This window comes from Lissotriton helveticus, chromosome 8 (genome assembly GCF_964261635.1).
Source record: "Lissotriton helveticus chromosome 8, aLisHel1.1, whole genome shotgun sequence".
Classification (NCBI taxonomy): domain Eukaryota; kingdom Metazoa; phylum Chordata; class Amphibia; order Caudata; family Salamandridae; genus Lissotriton; species Lissotriton helveticus.
Window position 1 is genome coordinate 900,145,020 of NC_136069.1, and position 23,220 is coordinate 900,168,239.

At 43.5% G+C, this 23,220-nt stretch overlaps 1 protein-coding gene across 12 annotated transcripts in view; it reads left to right on the top strand.

The window, feature by feature from the left end:
- MCF2L (MCF.2 cell line derived transforming sequence like) overlaps positions 1 to 23,220 on the top strand; it is a 1,263,355-nt gene that overhangs the window by 1,228,942 nt on the left and 11,193 nt on the right. The gene's annotated exons all lie outside the window — the stretch shown is intronic.

Below are 23,220 nucleotides of genomic sequence, written 5' to 3' on the forward strand. Positions count from 1 at the left end.
AAATCCACTCCTGGGAAGGACATCACCAAAAAATTACTCCAACGAGAAACATTTTGGATAAAAAGACTAGATACACAGGATCCCAGAGGGATCAATGATAGAGCAGATCTAGGATGTTACTTGTGATAATGCCCCACCAGCCGCTTGTGTGCGATCCTAGAGTTCAGCACTCTGTTTATTAATTAATTAATTGTAAGAGTATGCTATATGAATACATGTCCAACACTAATATAGTACTCTTTATTAGGAATACTAATGCCAGATATTGTGTAGTAATTTCTCCATACACACACTGATCTTTTTCTGTTTTCATCACTTTTACAGCTTTCTCTTTACCAATATCCATAGTACCTCAGTCCTTCTAATAATGGCCGCCACCATCCCGTAATCTACCCTGTTATACATCAACATAGTCCGTCTTCTAGGACTATTCTTTTAAAGTTCACTATACGCATGCGCGGTATCCCGCACTCCAGAGGCAAGCCGGAACTCCCCTGGGAAGTATCACAGCGGATCTTTATCCGCGCAAGGTAAATTTCGCTCCCTATAAACCGCAAGAGCCCTGTCTGCTCTTTTGCATGGGTTCGTCTATAAGAGCTAAACAGCCCCGCTCGTTTTGTATTTTTAGAACTGAGAACCCACTCGACTGAATCTTCAATCCAACGATTACCACGTGACTATTTTCCACCAATCCGGCGAGGTACGACTTTCTATCGTCTGTCGCCTAGCGTTATGTATAAGGTCAGATGCAATGTTCTGTAACATGCTACTCTGTATTGTTTCAGCATCTGAGCAGGATATCCAAGAATGTTCCATGTAACACCTTAATGTAAAAATCCAGTATTACAAGGTCAGTGACCCCGCACCTTGAGATCGTTCTTCACCTCTGGGTTTAAAAGCATTGGTAGCACTAGTAACCGCCAGGTGGCGTTTTAAGTATAGGCACTTTAATCGATCTGTCTTTTCACCTTTTACTTCACTCCGCTTGTTTTCTGTCTAGCCTCTCGCAACATAACTTACTCGACCTTTCACTCTGTTACAGTCAACACTTAGACTGACAATCTGGCATGATTAAACACTATGGCATTTAGGAATAATGTTTGTATTAGCTCATCTGACTGCTAATCCCTCACAGAAATTGAACAAAATCAAATACGATGCACCTTTTTTGATCTCTTGCAGATATTGCCCCTGAGGAAGGGCCAAGGGCCCGAAATGCATAGGGCACCACAAAGAAATGTATAATTTCTACATGTAACAACTGAGAAAGTGATAATGTAACCCAATGATGCATATAATTGGTGTATAACATGTGAATTCTTTCGTTGAATGTATAAAGAATCGAATAGAAAAGTTTGTTTGAAAAGATTTTTTGACTTGCAAATGTTGATTGCATAACGCACTGTCTAGTAATGTCTGTTCAACAGGATACATTATTCGAACAGTAGCAACCCAGCAGGTACTGCAACTGTGCGCATTAGGACAAGCGGTTTCGCTTGTAGTATTTTTGTTCATAGGAGAGCCTACCATGTAGCCCGCCACCATGACAGCACCTGCAGCACGTTCCTGCACGATGTGGAATTCATGCCACGCCCTGAAGTAACAGGGGTGGATATACAGGGGGGCACAACATGTGCCCCATGCATGTATACCCCAGGTTCAGATCCATCAGGGGGTCGTGTTAGAGCCACCCTAGTTGCCTCTTGCCACCCTTTTCATGGCAGGCTCTCCACCTTGAAAAGGAGGTAAAAAGGCAAATCGTAATATGCTCAGCTGTACCGGCAGTGGCACCACCAGCATATTCAGGCCAGTTGAAGACCGCCGGCTCAGCGGGATCTATGATCACCACACTCAGAATACTACAGGCTGTCCCACAGTGTAGCAGTGGTTGGACTGCCTCTATGAATCTGGCGGTCCTGAGAACCAGCTTACTCATAATAAGGTATAGCATGAAATGTGAAAGGGCTGCAAATGTTGGTCTGTATCTCGATTTTTGCAGATATACAAACATGACCTAGTACTGCTGTAAGAAACCCTGTTAGTAGAAACACCTGCTGCAATGTTGAACTAGCCTTCTTTGACAGGGACGAATATGCAAAGGTTTATGGAGGGTATAGCTTAGAACAGTACTTTACAAGAGATCATTCCCCTTAAGAACCAAGGTAATTTACCAAGACACAGGAGGTAGAGACTCATAGGCAATTTGACAGCATTAGTGAAACTTTGGGACCCCTATCTTGTTTCCAGGTCTTTTAGAATGATTAATGACCTTAATGGTTTATCTGCAGCCCGGGCTACTGATTGTGAGGGGAAAAAGCAGTTGGCACCAAGAATGACTGATTGACTTGGGATGCTTGGCTACACAGCAATAGTTCTTAATTGCATTACAAACGTTGTTAGTTTGTTATCTGAAGAGCATACGGTGTGGCAGGATTAGGGTACATTAACTTGGGGACTCGAGCATCTCATTCTGGCTTAGGCTACTTATTTGTTCTAGGTCATGTCACTCACAAAGTAAAGAGATTAGCGCTATGGATATTTGATCACTACCCACTAATTAATAAATCAGCAGCCACAAACCTTAGAAAATGTGGAGGCCACATACCTAGCATCCAGTTACTTCACCAGAAATGCTAAAATATTCAGATCTCATTCTTCAGGAATATTTTTGATCATACTGAGACATCAATAGACAATAGAAAAAGCCTATGTGCATTTTGAGTGGCAAATCATAGAAGCAAAATTATAGCCTGCACTGGGACATCAAAAAATAGGTTTGAAGGATTACAGTAGCTGGAAGAGGATCTAGAAACAATGAAGCATAGGAGTCCAGGGATGTAGTAGGAAAGACAGAGAGGAAGCTTCTGTTAGAATTTGTTGAAGCATCTCTGTTGACTTACCAAAGGACAGATTCATGAGTTTGGGGACAAGGCGGCAAGCCCAAGGCCTGGCTGGGGTCAAGAAGGATGACGTGCTACACAGAGAAGCCCTGAGAGGATATATGTGCATTAGAGTCACTGTGAAATGTGAAGCATTTGCAGCATGTTAGACAGATTTTTCTTGGCCCAATCAACCCAATTAGGACAACAAGTTAAGTAGCTTGTATCACAATGGCCTGAACAGTTCTGTCCTACTCTTGCTTTGATGTGGGAGGAGCTTAACGCTCGGAATACCAGAGCTTGATATCCAGTTGACATCCTCTTTAAAGATCATGTTCTCATGCTATGAGAAATAGCCCAGTCTAACTGCCCCATTTTTGTAATGAAATGTTAAAATCTTGTAATATTGAGTGCCGTTTACTGGTTTTAGTTAACACAATAGGTAATAACTGTGTGTGATTCTCATAGGTTTGGTACCTCACATAATCTGCATATTATATGTTCTATTATATGTTCTTACTATTTCCATGTTTACTGTTTAACCCATGAAATATGGGTTTCATAACTTTTTGCTGTATTTATGTATACAATTACATGAAGTTGTGGCTTCCAGATAACTTATTGTATTTTTTAAATTATACTGCACTGAGAATATTGACATTTTTTATAACACTTGGTCCTTCTTTCTAAACACAGTGTAGTTTTAATTACTCAGTTATGCAAAAAGGGACTTTTCACACAAGCAGTATGATACTGAAATAGTTTATACTCTTTTGTAAGCGGAAAAAGGGGCTATGAAATGAAAATTTTCAGCAGATTGCTAAAGATATAATTCATTTCCTGGCTCCTTTTTTATTTACTTTTCCCAGCCTTACAGAGTATAATCACTCAGTTGATGTCCATGGAGGGAGCTTTGTAGTTTCTGAGTTTTTCTTAGTTTCCTCTTTTCTGGATTTTGGAGCAAATTGTCAGTCAGTCAAAATACACTTTATTCGTTAAAATCATAAAAGGCAAGATACAATACAAAACAAATTTTAAAAAACACATCAGTGAATTTGATTACCAATTATGACAATAACTTATTAATCTCATTGTTTCCTAATGTTTACAAATAATTAAAATTGGTTACTGATAAAACCATATTTAAAATAGGATTAAAATAAAGCACTCCGGGGAATTCTTTTGTTCCTTAATCTGAAGGCAGCTGTTAGGAAGCATGCAACACTAAAAATGGTATGGATGTCCGCTAGTGATTGGAGGAAAATTAGCGCTGGCCTTACTTGAGTAAAGCCAGCAGCCTTCAAGACAGGTAATAAATATTTTGCCCTCTCAGCGGTATGCAAACCACAAAAAAAATGTAAAATGGAGAGTATCCTGGTTCGAAAACTGGTCACAATCACAGAGCGGACCGTCTTCTGGTTTTGTCCACACGGGGAAACTACCAAGTGAATAGTGGATCAAGTTCAGCCTAAATTTTGTTAACAAGAATCTGTGGAGTGGGTTGGTAACAAGTTTTAAATATGGTTCCAGAGATGAGGTAGTGGTTAAAACCATGTAAGCTCTTACAGAGGGTTTCCTTAGTTCCAACTCCTCTCTCTCCAGGCAAGCCCTCTCCAGAAATTCCTGCTTAATCCACCTGATGTCTTCCCTTCTGATGTTAGTTGGTACAGTAAAAAGCTCCGGTCTCCCAAGCATAGCAAATGCAGCTCTAATGTATTTCAACCAAGGTATTCTCATGGCCTGGTCCCTGGAGGTTACATCTTTGAGGATAGCATGGTTGAGTGTTAACTCGGGGTTCAACCATGTTTTAGCCCAAAAAAGAAGTGGGGCTAATTTCAGTTTATCAGTAATATAGGTCAAACCCATTTCCTCATGAATCGTAAAAGTAGGGGAGGATTTGGGGACAGATAAAAATTGTCTAATGAGCCCATTTTCCACCCTCTGGATTTTATCCAGATTTACATATCCCCACAAGGCAGACCCATACATGGCAATTGGGGTGCACTTGCTATTGTATACCTTTATCACTGCCTCCATTGGTTTGGCCCCTAGTCTTTTTGTAAAAGCCAACAGGGCTGATGTTGATCGGGCTAAGCTTATGCTCTTTGCCTTAATCTGGGGGACCCAGGAACCTCTCTGATCAAAAAGAACCCCCAGGTATGGGAAAACAGGGACCCTGGAAAGAACCTCACCCTTACAAATAAAAGATTTTGCATGCAATTTATTTCCTTTGCAGCCTACAATCATGGTGTGTGACTTCATTATATTAACTTTTAAGTCAAGATTCTCCATAAAGGAGCCACATCGGTCCAAAAGGGCCTGTAGACCAATGCCCGTACGGGCAATTAACACAGCATCGTCCGCGTATAGGAGTGCCGGAACCTGCTCTCCTCCTATACGCTGCACGTCGGCCATCCCTGCTTCCAGGTATTTCCCCAGCCCATTTATATAGATGGTAAAGAGAAGGGGGGCCAGGATGCAGCCCTGGCGCACCCCTTTCTCAGACCTAAAACTGTCCGTGCACCTGCCGTCCCTAGAGACCCTTATTTTAGCTGAGAGGTCCTGATGCAAGCTAGCAATGAGAGCTACTAAATGTGCCTCTATCCCAATCTCAAGTAAAAGGGACCATAGCTTAGACCTGTTCACCAGGTCGAAGGCCGAGGAGAGGTCCATAAAGGCCAAGTATACTGACCCCTCCCCGGCCACCGTGTATTTAGAGACCAACAAATGCAGGTTTGAACATTGTTCCAGGGTGCCCCGCTTCTCTCGAAACCCATATTGGATATTCGAGAGCCCCCGCACATCTCTAGATTTTCCCTCAGTTTGGCTAATAAGACTCTGCCCAAGATCTTAAAGGCAGAATCGATGAGGGAAATAGGGCGATAACTCCCAGGATCCTCCCGGTTTCCCTTTTTAAAAATGGGTACTATGATAGATGTTGCCCATGTATCAGGGAAGGTCCCTTCATTTATTGCCCTAAAGACTCTAGTTAAAACTTTAGACCAAAGTGTCGGGGAGTATTTAAAAAAGTCCGCCGGCACACCGTCGGGGCCAGGCGCCTTGTTTTTAGTAGACGCCATTATTGCTTTGTGGACCTCCTCCTCAGTAAACTCCACTGCGGGTGAGTAGTGGCCCCCCTCTGTAGTTCTAGCTGTTACACTGCACTTACCGCCATATACATTGCTGAAATGGTGGACCCACTTCTCATCAGGGATCGCACAGTCTAAGGCAGTGTTATCGTCCCCCGAAAAGAAAGAATGGTTTATAATGTCCCAAAACCGCTTACTATCTCTGAGGACATCTGTAGTGAGGAGATCGTTCCATGCATTATTTTTGATCGCCTTTTTCCTCTCCTTAATATTTGCTTTATATTCCCGCCTCAAGTTAGAAATAAGGACCTTGTCCCTCACATTAGCCTTTAAGGCTCGTTTCAAGGATCTATGCGACCGTGAACATTTGGCATCAAACCATTTAAGAGTAAAGTCCACATTTGTAAAGCGCACAATCACCCGTAAGGGTCTCTAGGCGCTGGGGGCCGTCGGGAAGATTAAGCGAGCTATTGCCCAGAGTCACATGGTGCTGGGCTAACCTGCCGCCGGAGCCGGGGATCGAACCGTGGTCCCCAGATTCCAGCGTCAGTCGCCCTGGCCGCGGCGCCACACCTCTCCCAAGAGGCTTTGGAGGGAATTGTGATGGGGGGTCATGAGGTCCCTGGCAGTTTGTGCACAAATAGAGTCAAAAGCTACTATAATTTGGGAGTTAGGAGTGGTTGGGTTCATACAAATTTCAAGTGACCCCTCAATTTTAGGCAATAAGGTATCCATGAACGTTTCCTGCACAACCCTGCCCCATTTAAGCCGTCTGCCCTGGTCACTGGGAACCGCCATGGTGCAAACCCGGGATTTTCCCAGTTGTTTGCGCCATAAGTCACTCCAGTGTAACTCCACCGACAGAGGATTATGGTCACTATGGGGTGAGGCAATTGCCTTATATTCTTTCACCTTAGGAATAAGGCCTGGGGAAGTAAATATATAATCAATAACCGACCCATTGGTCGAGCCTTTGTAAGTGGGTACCGTCTCTTTTCCCCCTGTATTGGCTGGTTCATACATATTAAAACTAGCTAGCAGTAGTTCGAGCGCTTCCCCCGTTTTAGTGTGTTCAAAATGCGGGGTATCAGCTCCATTCAGTCCCTCTAAAACACCTGCGTGGCACAATAGTTTGCATTGATGGATATTAAAATCTCCCATCAAAAGGAGCTCAAAAGGAATATGTGTATTTTGACTATAATTATTCAGGAAGTTCTCCAGGAGGTCCACATGTTCCGTTTCTGTTTTACGTACCCATGAATTATAACAATTAATTCCAAGTAGGGTACACCCTTGGGAAATAATCCATTCTATTATTAAAATATTGGGTGAACCTGAATCCAACTGCTTAAATGACCCTGCTAACTCTAGAGAGAAGAGTTAAGTAAGACCCCCTTTCGCTCTCCCTGCACTGCTTGGGGTTGCTGATATTGTGAAACTTGAGAAGCCATCTAGCAGAAAGCTTGGTGAAGTGTCCCAGGTTTCTTGGATAGCTATCACCTGGTGTCTGGAGATATAATTAACCCAAGTGGGGTCTGACCTTTTGGCTCTCGTCCCTGCAACATTCCAGGTCAAAAATATACATAGGGATGGAGCCGCCACCTCAGGGAGAACTAGCGTTGGAGTCGATGTTAGGGCTGGTTGTCAGTCATTAGTGTTTAAATCAGCTAATAGGGCGAATCTGTTTGCTAAATCCAGATTTGGGCCTTCACTATTGGGAGCAGGTCTACTCTGCTTTACTTTACTAGATGCTATTTGCCACTCATTTCCCACTATCGCTGTCTTAAGAAATGTGTTCGTGTGTATTTTGGGTTGGAACTTCCCCCTTAATGGAGGATAAAAAAACCCTAAGGGGACCGCTCTAAGGGTATCGTTTTCTCGTATCTCAGACCCATCCCAGAACAAGCTATTTGGACAATATGCCTTGGCAAAGTTTACCACCACACAGTCACCTTTCACAATTTTGGCTCGGTGCCCCACCCAACCCACCCTTCTAGCAAAAATAATCCTGGTGGAGGTTTTTGCTTCTCCGCTGCTAGTATCGTCACACCATTTTTTAACCTTCCTCATAAGTGTAGCAGTGGATTCAATTTCTCCTTCTTTTAACAAGGGGACCCCTATGAAAACTGCCACAAAAGGTGCTACTGCTGGGGGTAGATGTAAATGAAACTTGCATTCTAGGTGCGTATGCTCCCCTGCTATAGTTGGGGCCCCCCGTGGGATATTGGATGTCCCTGGGTGGTTCTGGATGTTCCCTATGTTGCGCTGTGGCTTCCCATTCATACCTGCCCCTACACTATTGACAACCATTGTGTTATTTATCGGTGATGGTAACAACGGCTTCGCTCGGGGTTGGGAGAGTCCTTCAGTTCCCAATATGGGCCCTTTCTGGGAAGAGAGGGTAGTATCGAGTTTTTTAACTAATTCATCGATCAACACACATTTTTTTAACAATCCTTCAAGGCATGTGTTCATAGTGTCAATGATGCCCTTAGCAATGCCCACTAACAAAGGTTCAATCCGTTCCTCGAAAAGGGTATCAAGATGATCCTCCAGAGTGTCCGCAACCACATTTCTAGCGTCGCTGTCCCTCTCTCCCTTTTTCCTCTTTTCCGATATGGGTTTTGTTTTTGCGACCGGGGCCTGAGGCAAAATGGGTAGCAAAACAGTAGGGGCACAAGCCTGTGTCAAGCCAGGGGCAGAAGTAGGTTTCACAATGATAACATCAGGCTCTAGGGGAATGCCTTGGTCTGGGATCGGTTGTGTTGTTGTGGGAGAGGTGGCTGTTAGACCCAGTTCTTGTTGTGCTGTTGCAATTTCTTTAGATAAAGCCCGACCGCGCTTGTTAGGTAGGACATGATTGAGTCAGACTGTTTCGCAACTTTGCCGTTTTTCCCCCCCATCATCCACTGTGGCAACATTTTTTCGCTTACCCATCTTGTTGGTAGGTGTAATGGGGGTGGCCCAGCCCTGCCTGTTCCTGCCTTGGACTGCCATAGACTGTCCCGCCCTTGTCCCGGGCTTAGCCCGGCGCCGCCTGCGCGGGTCCCGCGGGGCGGGAGGCGTTCCGCTCTTTTCAAGCGCCTCCGGGCGCGCCTGTGATGTTCCCGGTGCGCCGGGGCAGCTGGGAGGTGTAGTTCTCTCACCGCTCGCGTTGGAAAACCCAGCCGTTTCCCTCACGGCGCAGGGGTTGATGTCACCAGAGCCATTGCCCTCACGGCGGTCAGGTAGGAGAGTTAAAATTACGAGCCATTGCCCTCACGGCGTGCATGTAGCTGTGCCTCTGTCTGTGGAGCAAATTGCAGTGTAGTGTAGAGATTTACAAAGTGGGTAAACCTTATTTTGAGAACGGTTTAGAAACCAATCTAAATTCTGTGCATGTAAATGTCTGCCTCACAGTGACCCCCACATCACTAAATGGCATTGAATGGTTCATGTTCATTGCCAGCTGAACCTAATAAACCCAAGACTCAAAAAGTATGGGGTCAAGTTATCATCTGTCTTTTCTGTGACCTATCTAGATTAAGGAGTATCATGCTTTGGCCCAGCAGTGTGGAAAAACCCTTGAATTGTGTTTATCTGTGTTCCATGTCTGAAGATCTGAATTCCAATTTCCACACCAATAACTCATGCCTGTGTCGGTACTAAAAGAATGATGGAGGACAGAGGATTACATTGTTTATCAGCATCTACTTTGAGCACACACTTTTAATGCCTACCCATTAGAGTAATGACATGAAAATAATTCTAGAAAAAAATTAAGTTACTAAAGCAAGTGCCTTAATTCTGGAGTGAGTATCTTGGAGCAGTTGGAGAGCGAAGTTCCAAAAGGAGCACTTAGCAATACATATAGTTAGGAAATATGTATTAGAGCATTTGGAATTTCAGCTCCCTTAAAGTATAACCACAGTTCCAGTTTCACTTGGTAAGACGACTTTGGTTTCCTCAAAGCACAGGTATGGGAAAACGCAATAAAAAAATAACTCTTCCTCCACCTGTACTTTAAGAGCACACCTATTAAATTCAGATAAAATCAAGATAAAGTTTTGAAAATAATTGCAGAAATATATTTGATGGAAATAAAATGTTACTTCTGTAGTGTTTTTTTGTCAGCACTACATTACTTTACATCTATCTAACGTACACACACAGTGTCTATCGTTAGAAAATTAATATAGGTATGAAATATTTATTGGACCAAATTGTATTTGCCAATCCCTGAAATTACAGCCACAGTTTTATTTACAGCCTTTAATGTGGATTTTTAAATAAAGAATGTTCCCACCGGTTTGCTGCTGAATTATTTTGTAAAGTGAATACTTTAATATACATGTCAAGAACTTACCATAAGTTCTTCCACAGATTCAAGTTCAGTGCTAACATTGACAAAGGCCAAATGGCTAAGTACATCCAACCTTGACCCAGCGGCCCTGCGCCGAAGAGGTAATCATAATGTACAGCTGTGTGGTTTGCTGTGGAAATTACCTTTCTGGTATTGTGGATTGATTCTTGTGCGATTACTTTTTTTGAACTTTGTGCAGATTGGTGATCAGAGATTGTCCATGGTGTGCCATATTTATTGTAACTTCACATTCTCCTGAATAGTTGTCCATTTATGTTTGTAGCATTGGAAAGCGTAGGCCTGATTCACAAACAATTTTGTACATTTACTCCCTTAGATGTCTTGCTAGAATGATAGGCTACTGATATGCAAGATTCTACACATAAAACCGTGTTATTAATCAAAACCTTCTGAAGAGAAGGCTATAAACTTCCCCATTAAAAGCAAGGCCACAGTGGAATTTGATTTAAAGAATATATGTTAAAAATCATTGTATGGTTAGGAGGCCATAATTAGGCAATATTATCCAAGGTAGCGTTCACTCCCAGGTAGACATTGACTGAGGTGGATTCAGAAAGTTCTGAGGTGAAGCATAAGGCCTTCGTCCACCCCACTCAGTACCTAACTGCCCTCTTCCTTGAATAACACTGCTATTGAAAATCAGAACATTAAAACGTGCTGAAATTCACGAATGTGTTGGTTAGGTTGTGCGTTTATTGATAAGTGAATTAATGGAAAAACGAGAAATGAAAAACACATTGTAGGAAATCAATTCATAGAAAACCCGTTTTAAGGACATACAGACACATCCCAAATTAAAGGGAACCTTTTGAAGGAAAGATTATTTTTAGGAAGCACAATTAAACTGAACATTATATAAAAAAAAACTGGAATAACTAAATAATATAGTTTTATTGTACTTAGAAATTATAATGTACATTAAACTTGCAGCTGAATTTGTCAACAATGGGAAGCAGTAATATACCCTTTATCGAATCCCAGTCAAGAAAAAAAGTTTTAGAAATTTCAAAATATACCTCTTGTTTCTACAATTACAGAAAATGCATGGAGGCCTAGGATGACATTTTCTAGGAAATTGTGTTGTGTGGAAAGAAACATGACTCTGTCTGTCTCTATATAGGTAACTCCTTAGCAAAGCCGCATTCCAATATCAACCCACAAATATCAGCACCTTCTTCACCTAACAGCTGCCTGTGAAGATCACCAATTGTTCTGTTTCAACTGTGAGTTGATATATATGTATATATATATTCACTGAAAAAACCATAGGTTATACACCATATATAGTTAGGAATTAGCATTTAAAAAACCTTATTTTACTCACACAAAACCATTGAAATTCCATATATAGTTAGTTGCACTAACTATATATCGCGCACCCGCAATCCACTGCTGATCATGTCACATATTACATCATTCATGACATGGTCAGTGACATCACTGATGACATCACTGATGACATCTCAAATGACATCACTGATGACATCTCAAATGACATCACTGATGACATCACTGATGACATCTCAAATGACATCACTGATGAGATCACTGATGACATCATCCAGTGACTGTGTGTTTCTGTAAAGTTTAAATATGTTTTACATATTGAAGAATGAGTAGATGTATAAGTGTCTGGACGAAGGATTTAGTAGGTGCATGACTGAATGTATGAGTGAGTGATTAAATGTGTCTCACTGAGTGCATGGGTTAGTGAGTAAACTGTCTTAATTTGTGCATCATTATGTCTGTTGTTCTGTAAACTGCTGCATGTGTTGATCAGTAGCTATATGATTAACTATATGGGTTATTGATTGATTGTCCAAGTATTTGTATAGGAGACTGAGTGTGTGTGTGGCTGGCTGGGAGGTGTGTGACTCTGTGCAGATCAATGTGTACTTGTATCAATGATTGTATAAGAAAGTAAGTATGTGTTAGTATATGTTTGAAAATGTAAGGTGCTCTATGTTTAACTGTATAGACAAGAAAATGGAAGTGTGATTGATTCTTTACAGGACTGACTAGGTGTGTGAGTAACTCCATGGATGAGTGGCAGAGTGTAAGTGTCTGTATAGGTGTATGAGTGCATATGATAGTGTTGTAAAGATGAGTGATTGTATGTATGAATGATTGTATGGGTGAATGAGTGAATGTGTGTGTAGACGTAGGAATCAGTGAGTACGTATGTAGTAACTAGTATTGGTGTGTCAATGGTTTCAAAAATTATACTCTGTATTTAACACTGGGTGAAACAGAGGTTATATTAAAACGTGAGGAGATGCATTGTATTGTCACATGAATTATATCATCAGTGATGTGGTCATTGATGTCAAATGAGATGTCATCAGTGATCTCATCAGTGATGTCATTTGAGATGTCATCAGTGATGTCATCAGTGATGTCACTGACCATGTCATGAATGATGTAATATGTGACATGATCAGCAGTGGATTGCGGGTGCGCGATATATAGTTAGTGCAAGTAACTATATATGGAATTTCAATGGTTTTGTGTGAGTAAAATAAGGTTTTTTAAATGCTAATTCCTAACTATATATGGTGTATAACCTATGGTTTTTTCAGTGAATTTTCAAGGTTTTGTAAATGCTAATTCCTAACTATATATGGTCTATAACCTATGGTTTTTTCAGTGAATTTCAATGGTTTTTTAATAGCAAATATCATAAGCTGTCGAATGTCAAGTACGTGGTAAGTGAAAACATTTTCGTGTTTATGCACACTGATCTGCTTTGAATGGTGCCCCCCCCCCTCATTTCTATTAGGAGTACTCTCTCTTTGCAGATAGTGAAAGGTAGTTAACGCAGGCCTTTGCCCCCGTTGTAATCCGTCGTGCCTGCTTCTCTCTCCATTTGATTGATTGTTATCCAAGTATTTACTGTTTTAGAATTGGTTCTCTTTGGTTCATTCTCTATTTACAAACAAACACAGAGTCGCAATACTCTGTTTAGTCTTTGCAGATAACGAAAAATCGTGTAAAAAAAGAAAGAAAAGGAATCGAGCAAAATCAGTAGGCCACTAATGGGATCTCTTTTTGACCTCGCTAAAATAGAAACATTAGGAACAACCCCTCATGACAAATACAAAACTAGTGAGATGAACTGAACTCCACACAATGATGGCTGCAAAACAGCTCGGCTCCGCCACCCACCCCGCCCAAAATAACGATAAAGAGCGGCTGCCATGATTGGTTGCGGAATGGCCACAACGGAGCTACGAAATGGTGCTGCTCTCATGCTAACCCCAGCTTCGGTCTGAAACATCCAGAAACACTGTAGACTACCAATTCGATCAGTTCCGGTAGCGCCCCAATGTAACCCGGTAGAGAAGAACTAGCCCTCCCCTCTTTGACTGATGGTTCTTGTTGCCTGTCCTTTCTGTTGTCATTTAACAGAACTATTTAGCCTGCTGAAAGGGGTTGTGTTTCGACCGCTGGTTGGTGGAGACATTTTGACTATATTCTGGACCTGCGTTGTCGCGTAATGCGTCATATGACGCGCCGCGTTAGCGCATCCGGAAGTCATCCGGGGCGCGCAGCGCGTAACGTAAGCATAACAAGTCATGTGACTTGTTAATAAAACTTTTCATTGGTTCATTTTACTTTTCTTATTCTAATGATGAAAGCCTTGGTCATATCACCTAAAAATTACGCTTTTAATTACTTCCGAACATTATTTTCTCTTAAATATATGTTATAATGTTCCAGGCTAATGTACTTTCCCGGAAATTTTACAACTGTCCTGCAAGTAAAATATATTCTTTTTTCGAGAAAAAGGGCGTTTCTTCGTCCCATGACGGAGCCGTTGAGCAAAAGAGGGTCGACCTGCTGTCTTAGTCGCCGATACGCCTGAATATGAGATTCTTATCGATCACTTTATGTTGCAGGAATAGAAAACACAACAGCCCTTGACCATTTATCTTTACTGCGTTCCTTCGTATTATACCTTTTACCCTTCATGTAATTGGTCTGCTTTATTTCACTTGCCTTTTAATGATTCTAAAACAGTGACTATTATTAAAAACTTTACCAATGTATACACTACTACCATGTTTTCTTTTAAAAACCTTTATTGTGAAAATTTCATTATACAAATATGAGCCTATAACCACGTGGGCCGGCCACGGAGCAAACTGTAATCGTATATGATGAATAGACATTTACACTGTAGAGGAACGTAACGGGCGGGCCATTAGGTTGCAAAAACTAAGGTGTCTAACAGTTACGGAATCGGTGGACGTACATTTTATAATTAAAATACGACAGGGCCAGTTACAATAAAATTATCTAGATATACATTTGCGGGCAAGTACCATGGGTGACGTTAATTCGAATTTTCAACAGTACAGTAATCAATAACACATCAGAACTTAATATCAATAGGGATGTCGAAATATTCAATCAATTCTCGTCCCCGCCCGCCATGTGCTTCAAAACTGCATACGTATCTCGTGATTTCAAGGTTCTGCAACCAGTACACAACAAGGAGTTACGAGTCCCATTTATTCCGGCGCCATTTTGGGCGAGGACGGGCAGGTCCAGGATATAGTCAAAATGTCTCTACCAACCATCGACTATGATGATGTTCATATGCTGTATTTATTAGAGTAACACTCATCTGCCCACATGAAATTAATTTACCACAATCTAAACATGTCATTTTAATCTTTCCAAAGTTCTTCTAAATATTTGGGACCGTTTCCCTTGCCTCTGAAGCTCTCAGTGCCACTTCTTTGATGAATGTACTAGCAGGTCAGGGGTTCTCCTCCAAATCTCTCTTTTATGCAGCACTATAATTAATTGGTGCCACCTCTCCATATGACGATGCATGGTATAGTTACCACAACTATATATTTTTTCGGTTCCTCTGGAGAGTTCATCGTGGCAGATGAAGCGTGTAACATACCGGGCATTTACCTTTTTTTGCATGTACAGGAAAGGAAAAAAAAATCGAGCGTTCGAGTTCTTAGGTGTCCCAGGGCCATTTTAGTGGACCAGGCCCAAATCCAAAGAACAGCTATCTCACAGTCTAATGGGGCGACCCACGCCGAGTTTCAGCATTGTAGGATGACCACACAAGTACAGCAACTTGCTAGACATCACCTCGGTGCCATCCGGATCTCGGCGCCCCACTGCAGATGAAGTGCCTCTCAACTATGAAACCACCACGGTGACATCCGGATCTTGGCGCGTTGTGCTGCCTTCGGCCTATTCGCACATCGGTCCGCTACTGACGCCATCTCACAGGCTAATGGGGTGACCCACGCCGAGTTTCAGCATTGTAGGATGACCACACCAACTTGCTAGACATCACCTCGGTGCCATCCGAATCTTGGCATCTCAACGCCTAGTGGTATCTTCCATACAGAAAATATTGTTACGCTGCCTTTGGCCCCATTCGCACATCAGTCCGCAACTTAGACATCACCTCGATGCCATCCGGATCTTGGCATCTCAGCGCCTTGTGGTGTCAGTCAGAAAATATTGTTGCGCTGCCTTTGGCCCCATTCGCACATCAGTCCGCTACTGACACCATCTCACAGGCCAATAGGGCGCCCCACGCCGACTTTTACCATTGTACGATGGCCACACCAGTGGCACAACTTCCTAGACATCACCTCGGTGCCATCCGAATCTTGGCATCTCAACGCCTAGTGGTATCTTCCATACAGAAAATCTTGTTACGCTACCTTTGGCCCCATTCGCACATCGGTCCGCAACTTAGACATCACCTCGGTGCCATCCGGATCTTGGCATCTCAGCGCCTTGTGGTGTATTCTCTTCAGAAAATATTGTTGAGCTGCCTTTGGCCCCATTCGCACATCCGTCCGCAACTTACACATCACCTCGGTGCCATCCGGATCTTGGCATCTCAGCGCCTTGTGGTGTCTTCTACTCCGAAAATATAGTAGAAAATATTGTTGCGCTGCCTTTGGCCCCATTCACACATCAGTCCGCTACTGACACCATCTCACAGGCCAACAGGGCGCCCCACGCCGACTTTTACCATTGTACGATGGCCACACCAGTGCCACAACTTGCTAGACACCACCTCGGTGCCATCCGGATCTTGGCATCTCAGCGCCTTGTGGTGTCTTCAAATCAGAAAATATTGTTGCGCTGCCTTTGGCCCCATTCGCACATCGGTCCGCTACTGACGCCATCTCACAGGCCAACGGGGCGCCCCACGCCGACTTTCAACATTGTAGGATGGCCACAGAAGTGCGACAACTTACTAGACACCACCTCGGTGCCATCCGGATCTTGGCGCGTTGTGCTGCCTTCGACCTATTCGCACATCGGTCCGCTACTGACGCAAACTCACAGGCCAACGGGGCGCCCCACGCCGACTTTCAGCATTGTAGGATGGCCACACCAGTGCGGCAACTTACTAGACACCACCTCGGTGCCATCCGGATCTTGGCGCGTTGTGCTGCCTTCGGCCTATTCGCACATCGGTCCGCTACTGACGCAAACTCACAGGCCAACGGGGCGCCCCACGCCGACTTTCAGCATTGTTGGATGGCCACACCAGTGCGACAACTTACTAGACACCACCTCGGTGCCATCCGGATCTTGGCGCGTTGTGCTGCCTTCGGCCTATTCGCACATCGGTCCGCTACTGACGCAAACTCACAGGCCAACGGGGCGCCCCACGCCGACTTTCAGCATTGTAGGATGGCCACACCAGTGCTGCAACTTGCTGGACACCACCTCGGTGCCATCCAGATCTTGGCGCGTTGTGTTGCCTTCGGCCTATTCGCACATCGGTCCGCTACTGACGCCGCCTCACGTGCCAACGTATTTTCTCCTAATTTTACACCCTATGCCGCATAACAGGTCATGTGACTTGTTTATAAAACTTTTCATTGGTTCATTTTACTTTTGGTTTCCTAATGATGGAAGGCTTGATCATGTGACCTAAAAACAACACTTTTCATAGGATGAAAACTTTTTTTTTTCCCCAAACGATGAAACCCCCACCTTGTTTCTGGATGTTTCAGACTGAAGCTGGCGTCAGCATGAAAGCACCACCATCTCGTAGCTCAGTCGTGGTCATTCCGCGAGCAATCATGGCAGCCGCTCCCCACCAGAAGCCTGCAGGAGTCGGGGCCCCCAAAACTTTTGATGAATTCTCAAGGCGGAGGGGACGCTTTCGAGAATGAGGTCCAAGACCTAGCAGACAAGCGTCCGATTTCCAAGGTGTCCCAGGGCCATTTCAGTGGACCAGGCCCAAAAAGGAAACAGCCTGCCGCCATTTTGAGAGTCCTGTGACAGCCGCCTATCGCTGCACCGCAAGAGTGGACGCAACTCAGCTGAATTGCGGCTTTTGACACAGTGGACCAAAAGCGGACGGAATGGCAACTGAAACGGTAAAGGGGCGCCCCACTACAACAGATGACACTCCACCTGGAGAGGCCCGTTCACGCCGCCTCCCCCGGGGCGCTCCACGCCGTTATTCGGAGCAGCATTGTACGATACCAAAACCAGTGCGGCAACTTACTGGACATCACCTTGGTGCCATCGTTCTGCTGCCTTGGAACTATTCGCGCAACAGTTTGCTACTGATGACCCACCCCCCGCGACGCCCCATGCCGTTATTTGCTGGGTGGCAACTTACTAGACATCACTTTCGTGTCATCTAGATTTCAACGCGTTCTGCTGCCTTGGAACTTTTCGCACAACAGTTTGCTACTGATGACCCACCCCCCGCGACGCCCCACGCCGGAAATCTGGACGTTGTGCTGCGTTGGGACTATTCGCACAGCCGACCGCTACTTCGTTGTTTTTCCCTAAAAATGTTTATATGTTATTACTATTTTTGTTTTCTTGTATATATTTATAAATTATTAAAGTTTTATAATCTTACTACTTTGTCGGAGTGCTATATATTTTTAATGTGACACATAATTGTAAAAACTTTGATGTACAAACAGTCATCCCTGGAATCTTCCGCTTCAGGCTCGGTCCCCTCCCCAATCACAATACAGGATGGTTTTCAGATAATAGCAACGCTTCTGCTGTGACGAATCTCATCGAGTGTGGGCCTTGATCTACTATAACTCCTTTGAAGAGGGGTGATTCTTTACAGCTGTGGCCATAAACTACATCTGCAGGGCTAGCTGATACCCTAGGACCAGCCTGGACAATCGGACACAGAGGAAAAGGAGTGTCAGAGGGTGCGGTAGTGAATAGGGCGAAAGGGAGGTGTCGGGCGGGCACAGGGTGTGATTCTCAGGGAACAGCAGCGCAGATGGGGGAGGTTTATTACCCATGCATAAGACAGAGAGCGGGGGTGACCACTGCCTGGGGGAGATGTTTGCGAGGGTGGGGAGCCATGCTAAGGATCGACAGCGTGCACAGAGTGGGTCTGGTCAAGGCATCTAAAATGGCTGCCGTGCACGACAAAAGTGTGGCATTTGAAAAAAGACAAGATGGCGCAGACAATGTTTTTCAACACTTCCTGATTTCCTTCGAATCGAACGTTAACAGACGTTGGGGCATATTACCAAAGTTAAGCGATATTTATCCCTAACGATGCTTAGCAACGATTTTTTTACCGTCAGAAATTATCGCAGATAAACCTTGCTATTATCAAGGTTTATCGGAAATACGATAAAAAACGACCGCAATGCATTAATATCGCTGAAAACTCAGCGATATTCATGCATTACCGAGCTAATGCTCTTAGCCATGTTATCCACCTCCCATTGGATAACATGGCTAAGAACTGCTCAGGGCAGGTGGTAGCTTTTAGAGATATTCGCCCTTATCTCGAATATTTCCAAAAGTTGATAATAGGAGATAGCGATGTTAGCGACTGTTTCCAGTCGCTAACATCTTGGCATGCCCACTTTGCATGTCATTAGTGATAAATATCACTCACATGCAAAGTGGGGCCCAAGATGGTCGCTATCTTCTACTAGCCGTCGCTAACTGGTGTTAGCAACAGCTAGGTAATACACATATAATTTTATCTCCGCGAAGCGGAGCGCTGTTACAGATATATATCTTGTTTCTGAACGTTAATTTCTCAAAATGCACTGAAGCACATATATTGAGACCTAGCAAAGGCACATCGGGCTACCAGTCCCTACAATTTTGCCAAGTTTCGTGCAAATCCATTCAGCTGTTCGATCCTACCGAGAGACAAGATGGCGGCCGCTACGGACTGTTTGGAATGTTTACAGACACCGGAGAGCCAATCAGCTTCGCTTCGCAAAGCTCCGTAACGCGAAAAGTACGCGAAGCGGTGCGCTGTTACAGATATATACCTTTTTTTGAACGTTAATTTCTCAAAATCCACTGGAGCACATATATTGAGATCTAGCAAAGGCACATCGGGCTACCAGTCCCTACAATTTTGCCAAGTTTCGTGCAAATCCATTCAGCTGTTCGATTATTATTATTTTTATTTTTTTTTGCCCCGCGGGGCCCTTTTAAAACCTCCACATCAAACCTAGGGGGTGAGCGACAATGTACTATGCCCCCTTATGGTCATTTGCCCCTTCGCTTCGGCCTCCTCTTGTCTCTCGATCCTACCGAGAGACAAGATGGCGGCCGCTACGGACTGTTTGGAATGTTGACAGACGCCGGAGAACCAATCAGCTTCGCTTCACAAAGCTCCGTTGCGCGAAAAGTCCGCGAACCAGTGCGCTGCCCGGTCCGCTGTTACAGATATATATATTTTTTTAAACGTTAATTTCTCAAAATCCACTGGAGCACATATATTGAGACCTACAAAAGGCACATCGGGCTACCAGTCCCTACAATTTTGCCAAGTTTCGTGCAAATCCATTCAGCCGTTCGGGCTAAAAGTGAGGCCAACCGCCCTATGGAAAACTCAATGTTAAAAACACGTTTTGGGACCCCCCTTTTTTCTCGGCCCCCACTGGACGAACCCCCCCCAAATTTTCAAGGGCTGCTCGGAAACAAAATGTGCCATTTTCCTGAAAATTTCAGCCAATTCCGTCCACAAACGCCAAAGTTATTAGACATAGAATTTTCAAAAAACCCATAGAGAAAAAATCCTAACTATATATACCTACTGGCGACCGCCAGTAGGTAATATATATATATATATATATCAACTCACAGTTGAAACAGAACAATTGGTGATCTTCACAGGCAGCTGTTAGGTGAAGAAGGTGCTGATATTTGTGGGTTGATATTGGAATGTGGCTTTTCATAGGAGATACCTATGCATTTCCTGGTTAGATATATGCTGGCTAAGAGCTAGTCAAAATGCAGCACTTTTGGTAGAGTACAGCTGTCTGATTTACGGTTCTACATATTGAAACCTATACTTCCAAACTTTTCATAAACTTCCAAGGAGAGATTAATGGATTGTTTGACCTTCCTGGATAATTGAACATAGGCACTGACAATAAAACAAAGGTGTAAATAGCAGCAATATGTTGTAGATTGTTTAATTTGCTGGCAAGAAATACATGAGAAAAAAGTTACAAGTAAGAGAGAAAGTGCTAGTAAAATATTCCTCCCCGATTTGCCATTTTCCCATTACCAATTATTAGGTGCATCATTCTTCCTCATTTCAAACTCATAGATTACATCACAGAACTGACTAAATCCTTTTCCGCATGCACCTTACGCCTCTTTTGCATTTTCCTCAATACCACTTCCAAGTGGTAGGTACACTGCTTTTGAGTTTGTTGTTGTTTACCATCCAGCATGGATTGGAATGTGCTTTGCACTTGTGTGTTTGTGTGATTTTTATGGCTTGGTTTTTAGTGAGGTTGTATATACATGTGTGTTGTTTTTTTAGAAAGACCATAACTTGACATTTTAGAAAACGTATTTTGCATTTTGATGAAACCTTGAGTTTTTTATTTTATGTTGCAGCTTAAGGTGCTATTCTAGTTCATCTTGTCTACAGATGGCTTTGTGCAACAGCTTTTTGCATAAAAGTCATTGTTTGTTAGAGAAATAGCTCCCTGTTGAGCTCAAGTTCTTTTTGTGATTTGTTAGCATTGAGATCTCTGGAGTAATCTGGAGAATATATATCACAAAGAAAAAGAGAAGACATGTAACCACAGAGTGGTTCTAAATACTGCAAAATTCAATTTAAGGTACAAGTCCGTGATCCTGGTGATGCCATCCTCTGTGGTTCTACACCTGCTACTTCCCCCGTCTGCACTAAACCTATCCTGGGTAACTGCTTATTGGCTGATTCCCTCGCCTAGTGATGTTGAAGGCATGAGTCAGGGCCACAGGTTGAGTCTCTAATGTCCCCCACAAGCCATATATGTACTTCATCCTCTTTGTTTTCATGCCTCTTACTTCTTGTGGTCTAATGGGTATGTGGGGCCTCTTGCTACTGTCTCTGAAACTTATCTAGCATTTTGGAGTCATCCCTTAGACGAGCTGAGGTGAGCAAGAGCATCTTCAGTGCCTGCCACGTGAGCCAGATGCATCTCTGAGTGTATAGCTGCCCGGACCACTTTTTTCAGTGCAGCAGCCCAAGTATGTGGAATGCAGGCCTCCCTCAGGCAGGCCTCATGTCATGGCTGGTGCAGCCCTCAGTTGACCGATGTAATACAACAGTGGCAACCCTGACTGGGCCAGTTAGGCAGTTTCAGCCTCAAGCAGGCAATTACGGAGAGGGGTTCATGACTGGATAAGGATAGGAGAGACCTGGGACCCTAACAGCCACTCTGAGCTCGCATTTAGCCGCACTCTTCCTCTGAATGCCCCACAGCACAGGGAAGACACTGGGCTTCTGCCCTTGGACAGTGTTTCCTCCTATGGGGCTATGCAGACTCCTTTCCTCTGTCAGCCGGCAGGCATTCTGGCAGATCCTCACCTCCACCAGCTGAAAGTGCAGACTTCAGTTAATGTCACCACTCATCTGGGAGACTGGCTCTCAGGCCGACATCAGCGTGGGTCGCGCATCCGTCCTTTGAGTACTCTGGAGGACATTCTTTGCCTTGACCATGAAGGACTTGAAACTGGAAACAAGAGGGTTGTATTGATTCCTAATTTTATACACATTTTCTAGACAGGGAATGTGGATGCACTATCTCCAATTTTTGGGCCTGTTTAACAGTGCAGCTGTCTGTAAAGGCGTATGTTATCAACCGAGAAAGACCTCTAAGAGAGGGGCTGTGGCTCTGCCCACATGTCAATCTCTAAAACCATTTAATTGAAAAAAGTTGCACTAGTCCATCTATGGAGTAGATGAATTGCTCTTAACTGAATGGGGCATTGTTAATGTGGACCACAGGTCAAATTCAATAGGAAGTGGTTTTGCATGCTCTAACCCTGTTGCCAATACAATAAGGAAGGGTTTCATGTTGTGACCTCTCTGACAAATAAAATTAGAAGGGGTTTTTTATTATGAGCTCCATGACAAGCACCATAGGAAGAAGCATTACTTTTTAAACTATTTGACAGGTACAGTAGAAATTGGTTTTACATTATCTCTCTGACGAATGCAAAAGGAAGGGGTAAATGCTTGATGTTTCCATAAGGAAAGTTAATGTTCACTGCAATATATACTTTATTATGTGATGGTCTCTCTAGGCAAAGAGAACATGGTAATGGTTAGCTTCATTTTTAAGTCATCATGCGTGCTTTCTTCTTTATTAAATGTTGTGGTACAGGCGGTAGGCTTGCATTTTGCATACTGAAAGACTTGTCAGAGGCTCTTTGAAAAGCTTCATGTCTTCAAATCCTCCCAAAGAGAGCCGTTGCTGTCTTTTTACGATCAGAGCCTCCTAGTGCATAAATAATCACATGCTATCTGTCAGACTACATATGCAAGATTAGTTGTTGCTGTGCGCGACCCACTGGCATTGCTAGTGCTTGTTTTAATTGGAAATAGCAAGCAGGGAAATCATTGTAGGGAAAAATGAAC